Source organism: Pongo abelii, chromosome 8 (genome assembly GCF_028885655.2).
Source record: "Pongo abelii isolate AG06213 chromosome 8, NHGRI_mPonAbe1-v2.0_pri, whole genome shotgun sequence".
NCBI lineage: Eukaryota > Metazoa > Chordata > Mammalia > Primates > Hominidae > Pongo > Pongo abelii.
In genome coordinates, this window is record NC_071993.2 from 82,750,036 (window position 1) to 82,761,355 (window position 11,320).

The 11,320-nt window shown below is 36.3% G+C and overlaps 1 long non-coding RNA gene across 1 annotated transcript; it reads right to left on the reverse strand.

Annotated features, from left to right (window-relative positions):
• Positions 1–4,568: 4,568 nt before the first annotated feature.
• LOC129048290 (uncharacterized) lies at positions 4,569–5,797 on the reverse strand. The gene is made up of 3 exons (XR_008510519.1): positions 5,687–5,797; positions 4,812–4,847; positions 4,569–4,728 (listed from the first exon to the last, which is right to left on the reverse strand). It is a non-coding gene; the product is annotated as an uncharacterized LOC129048290 (long non-coding RNA).
• Between the last annotated feature and the right edge of the window lie 5,523 nt (positions 5,798–11,320).

Below are 11,320 nucleotides of genomic sequence, written 5' to 3' on the forward strand. Positions count from 1 at the left end.
TACAGTTTCTTTGGCAGGAAGTGATTTGCTCAGGAAAAGGATTTTTATAAGGCTTCTTAATTGTCATCAGATGATAGGATTTAGGGATGGCATTTGTTAGCACAAGTTGCTATAAGGTGATAACTCACACAAAGTTTACGTTAAGCTTAGGATTCATAATGATGATTTTCAAAATCCAGATAACCTTGCAAGGTGATTTTCATTTTCAGCCACTGTAGAACAGTGTTTCCTACTCAGAACAACTTCAAAATTATATGTCCCATGGACACGCTGAATTTTATTTTTATGCCTTTCTAGTTTTACCTACACTGGGAAAATGGTCATTGACCTGAGACAAATAAAGATCAGAAGATCCTAGAGTTATTACTCTTATTGTTAGGCTTATTCTTGGATTACATATTTTTTTCATATTGAGAAGTACAACACCCTTAAAATTACAATGTACCAGTGGCTCTAATATCTGGAGAGCCAAATTGTATATGGATCCACTTGGCATAATTGCATATGCAAGTGTCTGGAAAAATAGTGAAACTGAAACCAGTTTAAGAATCAAATTGCAAAATTTTGTTTTGGTTCTACCATTCATTATCTGTGTGTCATTTGTTAGCAAATACTTTGAGCCTTACTTCTCCCTTTAGTTAAATGGAAATGATTTCACAATGGCTTCACAGTGCTGTTTGATAGGACAAAGGAAATAATGTAAGGTCATTGAAAAACCACAAGGGCTGAGCAAACATACATAAGGCACTACTATTACTAGCTACTAATACTACCTCTACTACTGTTATTACTGCTATTATAACTGCTGCCACCATCACTAACAGCATTACTTTCATCTTGGGTTTGATTTGAGTAGCTATTTCTTATCCTGGGTTCGGAGGTGAGTAATATATAGATATATGACATATATACTATATTCCTCTGATACCTGTATAATTAAAACAGTGGAAGATTAGGTAAAACATGGTAATATGCTTTTACGTATTTACTTTTAATAAAATACATATCAATTGTAAAAAAGGGTCAAAAATAATACAAAATTATGATGTAAAAAGTGAAGTATTTGAATAAATAAACAGAGGGCTCTCTTCTGTTATCCTTTCCCAGTTCCATTCCCTAGAGTTTATTCAGTCTATGCTTTGTCAGTGTACTTCTCTCAAGGCTGGTTATTTCGGGAATGAAATAAGTACATCTTGGGTGTAAACACTGTTCCAGCTATGCAAGTGTCTACACAAGTAAGTAAGTCAGCAAGTTAGTCTTCAAATACTTTGCCTTCTAGTGGGAAGACAAACTATCTTAAAACATCATCATTAACAAATAGATTTTGAGTGCCTGTTACCTACAGGGCAGAGTACTGGTTACACTGTGAAGTACGGATTCTCAGCTTTCCTTTTTCTTAACCTTCATACAGACTGTTGTTCTCTTCTATCTATATTCAGCATATAGCATCACTCTTTTTATTTTAAATAGATTTTCAGCTTATCTCACAGCTCTAAGTTTATAATTTATTTGTTCTGGAATGTGTTCCTTATGACATATAGAGAGTCACTGATTTCAGTGATCCCATATACCTGAGTTCTTTTGCAGGTTGCCTAAAAAGAGTGAATAGCATCTGTTTTAAATGGAGTGGCTGGAGATCTGAGTGAAAGACAGGATCTGGTAGGCAGGTATGTAAATGGGCCTGCCACAGATTGCGTGAGTTTAGCTAGATTGGGATAAAATCTGGTTTCTGATGTTGGTGTGACTAAGGTTATGTATGGCTGGCACAGGTGAAGGCATAGAGGGATGTTGGGCCAAGAAGACGTAAAAACATACTTTAACTTAAAATTAGAGCTTAAGCATGTCTCCGTGCACATTTAAATGACTTTACAAGAGTCAAGAGTATGCTATAATTGTCCTAACCATTTACCATTCTGCATTATATTATTTCCAGCATTCTGTTATGAATAATGGCTGTAAGGAATGCCTTTGGGCATACACATCTCTTCACATTTATACTAATTTCTTTAGAATAGAGTCCCTAAGGTAGAAGTTCAAGTCAAAGGTTATAAAAATGGTAATGACATAGTCACAAGTTTTATATCAACTAACTACCAGACCACAACAATTTAACTCACAATCATTAATGCTTGAAATGGCCTGTCTCACGGGTTCCTCCTCCTCACCCTAACCCCTGCAGATTCTTCTTTAGTTAATCTCTGCTAATTTGACAGGACAAAAAAGGGATTGTGCTCCCATTTTCTTGATTGCCATGTCTATTAAATATTACTATTTCTTCCTTTGTGAATTGCTGATTGGTATGGAAATCCTCATACAAACCTTAATAATTTGTGTGAGCTTTTTATATAGAAGTGATCTCAATCCATTGTGATATTGTAATATTTTTTTCAGTTTATTTTTGCCTTTTAATTTGAATTATATTTCATTTATAGAATAACAATTATTTTATGAGAATATAAACAAAAAATAAAATTCTAAGCCCTGCTGACCCCTCTTTTTGGCCAAGGGCATTCCAAAGTTAACCTGAAAAACTAGTTCAGGCCATGATGGAAAGTGGAGGTCAGACATGCCTCATTATACTCTCCTCCCATTGGAATTCAGGCACTATGACCTACCAGCATTGACATTAAAAAAGAAATCTTAAGACTGACGAAACAGACTCTTTGTAGCAATGATACCAAATTCCAACCTGACTAGCGTAGCATCACATGACAGATAACAGGCCCTGAAAAGAATCAAAATATTTTACCCCAAAATATATTTCTTTGACATATTTTCAAATGGCCCTTCAAAGCTGTCAGAATCAGGAGAGTGGAGCAACTTTTAAGGTTTAATAAGAAGAAATTTATCATCTATGTCTCTGAAGCCGAATAGCTGGAGGTTTCATCTACATAATAAGAACCTTGGCTTCCACAAACCCCCTTATATTAACTCCAAGAATTTCTTTCTGCTGATTTCAACTCTTCAGGCAAAACAACTCTTTCAAAGATTTGCCAGTCAGGGAATCTTTGAATCCATCTATTGACCTGGAACACCCCCCTCCCTCCCACCCTTGCTTGGAGATGTCCTGCCCCTCCAGGCTGAACCAATATACACTAACATGTATTGATTGATACTTGTCTGTAACTTCTGCCCACCTAAAATGTATAAAATCAAGCTGTGACCCAACCTTCTCAGGACCTTCTGAGGCTGTTCATGGGCCCGTCCTTAAACTTGGCAAAACAAACTTCTAAACTGATTGAGAGAAGTCTCAGATACTTTTTGCTTTATAAAATCAAATAAATGATCTTTTAAATTATGTCATTTCTATTAAACAATGTAATAAATTAAAGATGATAATGCAAGATCACTTAATAACTCTAAACTACTACTACTAGTATTATTATTAGTACTGCTACTAGTACTAATACTACTAATGCCACCATCACTACTATCATCACCATTTTCATTTGGACTATACAGAATAAAATGTGAAAGTCTGTCTTCATCTTCCCCCCTCACCCAAACCCAAATGGGAGATAACTGCTAGCAGTTTGATGTATATCCTTTAGAACTTTTCTTTTATATGAATTTGCAATCTTCTTTATGCTTACCCTCCTCATCCCATCAGTCATTGAATCCAGTGGATGCAACTTTCAAACTGCTTCTTTAATTTCAATGTATTTTTGTTTCAAAGCCGCTTGTATGGTCCAAGTCATCATCATCTCTTACAATAGCCTAAAAGTGGCTCCCAACTTCAATTCTGTCTTCTCAACAATGCATTATCTTCACAGTGGTCCACAATGATCATTTAAAAATGCACTTTCCTTTCAAGCCATGGTGTGGTTTTCCATTACAATTAGATTAAAACACACATCCTTAACCAGTTTCTAAGGCCCTGCAGGGACTGTCTCCTACCTGTTTCTCCAGTTTCCTGCATTACCTCTTTTCTGCTTACCAACACTATTTTTGTTTTTTATTTCCTTGAAGCTCTTTTCCTACTCAAGCCACATACTGTTTCCTCTCCTCGGGTTGCTCTTTCCTCCCTATTCTCTTTGCCTAACTAACTCCTACTCATTATTCACATTAAAGATTACTTCTTCAGATTTGTCTTTTCTCAGTTTCACCAATCTAAATAACATTTCTCTTTTCATACTTTGAGTTTTCCATTGTAATAGTAATATCAATTATTAATAAACAATCATTTGTGTAATTGTTTACTTAAGTAAACAATTTGCATTCCTCAGTAGATCATAAGTTCCATGAAAGCTAGGACATGGTCTCTGTCTTATTCACTTATTTGTAGGGGGTAGGGAAGGTTACTATCCAGGATAGGGCACCAGGAAAACTTCTGAAGTGCTGAAAATGTTTTAGATCTTCGTTTGAGTTGTAGGGACAGTAAAGGTGTGATACCTTTCCTCACCCATCATAAGGGTCACAGCTGATACTCTTATAACAAAAGACAAGTTTACAAGAGAAAAACATCAATTTATTTAATCAAAGTTTTTTTGTGACATGGAAGCCTTCCAAAATGAAGACTCAAAGACTCAAGGGGAAACTGTGTGTTTTTGTCCTTAGATTGGGGACTGCCATGTAGAAATGTGATTGGACAAAGAGGTATCATCTAATTAATGGTGATAGACTCAGGTGAGGAACCCAGTAAGGCCTATCCATGCAGATTCTTCTTGGCTTCTCTATGTAGCATCCTTTCCTCATGGGTATGGGGCTGGTCCCCTCTGGAATGAGGGTCTTCAAAAGAGAAGGGAGAGAGTAACTTTTGTAGGTTTTAGGACCTGCTGTGGAGGAGAGGGCTTCCAGTTTCTATGACTTACCTTGGGAAGGGAAATTCTGGTTGCTTTGACTCACTTCTGTGAAGAAAGGAGTGGGAGACAGGAGAGCAAGAGAAGGTCAGAGAGAACTTGCTTTTGAGGCCCTTCCAGTGTTCTTCAGTTCAAAGTACTCAGCATGTCAAAGTGCCATACTTATAGGGTATCATTTTCTGAGCCCCACAGAGTGATGGTTACAGAAATGATGACATTTATTTTTACATGTACATGAGTATATAAATTTGTAAAAACTCTTAAGGTTTGTGAAATTTATTATATATACATATATTATTAATATTATATGTATTCATCAAGTAATCAAAGACATACACATTTCAAATTTTCATAGTGAGTGGCAGATTGTGCTTCAGAAGCTATAACAGTTTATATTCCACCAACAGATATGAAGATACTCTTTTCCAACAATATGACAAGCAAAAGGTAGTATCTTATTGATGCCCAAATTTTCTTCTTTGATTATTAGTAAAATTGAACTATGATAATATTTTCAATCCATTTGGGACTTATTTCAGTATACAATATAAGGATTAAATTTATTTTTTCATCCTGTTGTCCCAGAATCATTTATTGAATAATCTTTCCCTTCCTCTTTGATTTGTTATGCCATTAATCTTTATCATATTTTATGATGTCAATGGCCTTGATAATATAATACATTCTTGTATATTGTAGGATCTGTTTCTAAGATATCTATTCTCATCTATTCATTTGTCTCTTCGTTATTGTACTAGTGCCATGCTGATTAAATTAATAGAATGTTAGAAAAGTCTTCCTCATTAATCTTCTTTTTCAAATGTAAAAAGAATCCTGATGCTTTAAATTATGTCTAAAATGGTTTTGTTAAGTTAAAAAGTACCCACTGAGATTTTAATTTGCATTTCATCTTAGGTTGGTTCCTCCTCAGGGAAACAGATGCTGAGATGGAGATTTGCATGCAGGAAGTTTATCTGGGAATCTCATGGGAATAACACCTGTAAGAGAAGAAAGAATGCAAAGGGAGAAGTTAAACTGTGATGGAGTTGCAACAGAGGCTTCAGCTGATTCCATAGGGAGCTCTGAGGCTAGGATTGTTCTTCTGAATTGACTGGAATTAAACAAAAGAGCTACAGCAACCAGTTAATGGATACAAGCTACCGCCAAGAAAAAGGTGTAGCGGGCAAGGCCAAGGGCAGTTTCTGGAGAAAGACTCAGCTACAAACTGTCAGTAGCCAATGCTCTCAGTCTCTGGAAATGAATGCCTTGATCTTGAATAGGAATATGGGCAGTGCACCACAGCATCCACGTCACAATTTTTACAATCTTGCTTGCTTTTCCAGGAAAATGATTAGCTTTCCCTTTTATTCAGTATTTTATATTTTAAATAACTTCCTTAGGCTAAAAATACAAAAGAAAACAATCAGAAAAATTCAGTAACTTTTCTGTGCAATGAGTAATAGATAAACAGAAGCTCAGTAGATGGGAATCATGCATTCAAATCAACAAGACACCGTAGCAGAAACAAATAACAATCTTTTACTCAATATTAGTGGAAAGTATAATGTGGTTCTTAGAAAGATACATAATCTATTCCTTTGTTTCCCTTTGGTTTTTCCAATCCCTTTCATCCTCCTTGAGCTATGAGTAAACTTTAAGAGCTTCCTCTCATTCTTCTTCCTCCTTAAACTCTGCATCTTTTGACAAAGCTGACCATCAAACCCAACATTTGTATGTCCAGATGTCTCCTGAGCATCTCTTTCATCTCGATAGACTCATTATTTCCCCCCCTCAAACCTGTTTTTCCCATATGTTCTCTTCAGGGCCATCTCCAGCTCTTTCTCATACCCTACTTTTAGTTTGTGGTCAGGACCTGCCACTCCTACCTATGAGATGGGTTTGAAACTCCTTCTTATTTTTATTCTTGATGCTATAAGCAAAAATAACATTAATATTATTTCTCATATGGGGTAATGCTGTAAACTCCTGATTTCCATGTCTCTAATTGTTTCCATCTGTAACCAATTATGTCACTGACAATACCATCATTAACACCAAAGTTCAAATATTTTGATGACTACTGCTCACAGAAAAAAAAATCTAAGTGTGCTCACATGGAATTCAAAGCTCTGCATATTCTGGACCTCACCTAGAGTCTTGGTCTGTAGCCCAGATTTACCATACTGCTTGCCCTCTCATGCCTCTTGTTTGTATTGCTTCCATGTGTCCCTTTTCTTTGTTATAAATGTAATTTTCCCTTTGTCCCTCCCCAAAGACATTCTATTCATTCTCAAGATGAAGCTCAAATGCTACCTCAGTGAAGAATTCTTGGATTCCCATAGTAGAAATCAATTGTGCATCCTCTTATTTCCAAATGTGCTTTGTTTATGCCACTCTTGCAATGTATATCCTGTGTATGAATATACTTGCATGTAGGCCTCCCTGAATACACTTGAGTTTTGGAAGGCAGGAGCTGTTTATTTTATTCATCTTTGTATTCTTCACAGAGTTTGGCCTAGCCTAATTCTTTATTGTGCAAACTATGTGGTTGTGGAATATAATTCTGATGTCTAAGGCAAGGGTGTACTTGTTTCATTCATTCTATACTCACTGAAATGCATCTAGAACCATGCTGTCCAATATGGTAGCCACTAGCCACATGTGGCCATTTAAATTTAAATTAATTAAAATGAAAGGAAAAATTCAGTTCCTCAGTCATAGTAGCCACATTTCATGTGTTCTAGCAGCCACAAGGGGCTCATGGTTGCCTCCCATGATGACCACTGCAGATATGGAACATTTCCATTGTCACAGAAAGTTCTACTGTACAGTGCTGCTCTATCGGATTTGCATTAGAATGCTTTCAGCTGCAAGTAATAGAATTCCCAACTCATATTGAGTTGGGCTCCTCAAAAGCAGACCCTGAGACAAGGTTTTAGGCTTATGTAATTTATTTAGGAGGTGACCCCAAGGTCAAGTAGAGCACATTTTTAGGAAAAATAAAAGTAAGAAAAGGAAGTTAAAAGAGCCAGTAAATGGCATATTAATATGAAGTTTCTACTGTAGGCAACTGGGACTCCTTTGGAATCCTCTGAGGGAACTCACTTCAGAAATGAGTGAGTTTCTGAACTCACTCCCAGGTGTGGGAAGGCTGAACCCTCCAACTCCTCCAAATCTCCTTCTTTATTGATTGGGGATAAGGGGGAAGCAGCTTAAACTCCTCCTTCACTTCAGCATTGCAACTTCAGGGAGAGAAGAAGAGGTGCAGGTGCTTGAGGTGGAAAACTGTCAGAGTGCTAGAAACTATTGCAGCAGCAGATCATCTCAGGATGGCAAAGAGGATGTGTTGGTGCATCAGCAGACTCTTCTACACATCTAAATGGGGATAAAACAATAACTAAAATCTATTGTCTCACATAAAAATGTCTGGAAAAAGGAAAAGTTAATATTTTGTTAATTCAGTAGCTTAATGATGAAGGGGCTCTGGATTGGTAGTTCTGAAATAATCTTGAGTTTCCTCCTAACATCATTTTCAAGTTGTCTGCAGCCCTTCCAAACATTACAAGTAAGTATTCCAGTGGCAGGAATGAGTGAATCCAGGTTTGGGGTCTTAGAAAGAGTAAGAACATTTCTACAAACCCTGCCAGAAGACTTCCTTTTGTATCTCACAGGTCAAGACTGCATCTTGTGGCCATGACAGTGGCAGAGTAATAGACTTGTTGTGATTGCTTTAAACTAATCAACATTCACCTCTTGGGTCCAGGGACAGGGCTGCCTTTCTTAAGCATAATACTCCCCAATATCTGAAAACAATAGGCTTCTGTTGGCAAAGAGAAGAGATAAATAGGGTGGTGATGCATATGTCCTGGTTAAGCAAGAGTATGTCACAGGTGCAGGCAGCAGCTTTTAAGAAAAATATTAACAAACTCAAGAGAATCTAGAGACAAAATGACAAGGATTTCCAAGGCCTAGCAACTGCATTGTATTTTGAGTAAATTAAGGAACTAGGCACACTCAGAGCTCTGATGTCATTACAGCAGTAAATTAATCACCCTTTGAACTTCTCTAATATACAGAGGTAAAAAGGGTATTATGGTGGCTATCATTAAATATTTTAAAAATGGCATTGGTTGGCAGATAAATTTAATTCTGTGATGCACCAGAGGCTATAGCTGGGACCAGTGTGAGAGTTAGATTTTTTTCATATATTGAACAGTGATTTATCCTTAACAATTAGAAGTGTTCATAAATAATATGATAAAATAGTAACATCTTCACCAATGGAAAAATTAAGAAGAGCTGAATTCCATTAACGGTTTACATTCTAGTAGTGCTTCATGTTTCAAAGTATCATTTAATTGAACTATTATTAAACCCTTATAAGGTATACTATGTAAATACTATTGTCTCTATTTTCCTTATGGAAAGAATGAGTTCAGCAAGTTTAATGATTTCTTAAGATCATGGAGCCAGTAAATGGCAAAGATGTGACACACACTCAAATTTTCTGACCCTCAAATACTGGTATTCCTAAGTCATTATAACTATCTGGGTATTTTAAATGTTTTAGGTAATTGAAAATAGCTTTGTAATAGACCTGAATTTGGCTATGCTTCTATTGCTTTATATCTTATTACAAGCAATCTTGTTCCCAGGAATGCCCATCATTAGCCACTTCAGCCTGCCTCTCCCTGCCTGCCTGCCTCTCTCCCTCCCTCCCTCCCTGCCTGCCTTCCTTCCTTCCTTCCTTCCTTCCTTCCTTCTTTCCTTCCTTGTTTCTTGAGACAGGATCTCACGTTGTCACCCAGACTGGAGTGCAATGGTGTCATCATAGCTCACTGCAGCCTCAAACTCTACGCTCAAGTGATCCTCCCACCTTAGCCTCCTGAGTGGCTGGGACTACAGGTGTGTGCCACCATGCCCAGCTAATTTTAAAATTTTGTACAGATGGGGTCTTGCTATGCTGCTCAGGCTGGTCTCAAACTCCTGGGCTCAACTGACCCTCCCCTCTTAGCCTCCCAAAGTGCTAGGATTGTAGGTATGAGCCACTGTGCCTGGCATAAATCTGCATTTCTTATTGTCCCTGCTGCTGTATGTCTATATCCTGAAGATTCTCCTTGTATTTCCTTTAGTGGAAGATGTTTTATTTGGTATTAGTCATTATGTACATTTTTACCCCTTTCCAGTATATATTGCATGGTATCTGGTTTGTGAATAAATGAAAACATAGTACAGGAAATAGATCTTGTTTCTCTTCTTGGACATTTTGAATTTTTTTTTCTCTTTCTTGGTGTGTTCTGGTTTATTTTATGATTCATTGAAACATAGTAAATTCTCTCCTTCCTTTCATTTGTATTCAATATTAAGGATTACCATTGCTTCTGTTACACGGTCTTCTGTTTTTAACTTCCTCACAGGGTGGACGTTGGTGTCTTCTATACAGCCTGCACTCAGTGAAATTCTCTTCAAATAAATTAGGAGATTCTATTTTTAGATATGAAATATCTTTATCCAGTTCTGGATGCTGCTTTATGGCTCGAGTTTTTTTTAGATTAGTGCAACCATGCTGTTTCTCTAGTTTTTGAGATAGAATTTTTAATATCCACCAGAGCTTCAGGCTTTACATGATTCGAAGCAGCTCATTATATTCAGATAACAAAAGGACTTTGCTTCTCAAATATGTTTGATGTAGACTTTTCCTTCAACTACTCACATGGGTAACTTTTGAACTAGTGATTGTTGATACGGTACTGGTCACTTCAGTATGTGTTGTGGCTACTCCAAAGAATACCAAAGAATTTTTACCTCCAAAATTATGCAACATACATGCCAAAAAATACAGATTTTGTAAATACTTTCCAGTTACTGGCGTGGTGGTTGGTTGCTTCTTAGTGTTTACATTGGTCTGCTATTTCCTTCTAATTGGTCTTTATTTCACAGTAAGAAAAATAATAATATAGATAATAACGATATCGAACAGTTATTGAGACTTTACTGTGTATGAGGCTTCATTCTAAGCATTTTACATAAATTATATAAGAACTTTGTCAACAAAGTACTATTGTTATCCCCATTTTACAGATTTGAAAACTGAGGCACAGGGGGTTAAGTAAATTATTCAGTCACACAGCTATAAAATAGTGAAGCCAAGATTGCCACCTAGGCACATCACTATACTTTTAAAAAAATAATATTAGTAATAACATTTTGTTATTAACATTTAACATTTTATTAACATTTGTTATTGTTATTATTACAAAATGTCCTCCAAGTTGGAATCCAAGTTGGAAAGTGGGTAGTAAAGCACAAAGGAAACTTGTTTCTTAGAATGTATTAATGAATCTCTTCATTCTCTTCAAACAATCTTCGAGTATTCAACTTGCATATTTAAGTACTGGTCAACATTTAATATTTGACATCTATATCCATATCTATCTAAGTATAAAAAATAAATTTTAAAAATGGACATCCTCACATAATATAGACTCTACAATCTTTGGGATTCAAAATTGTAGCTTATG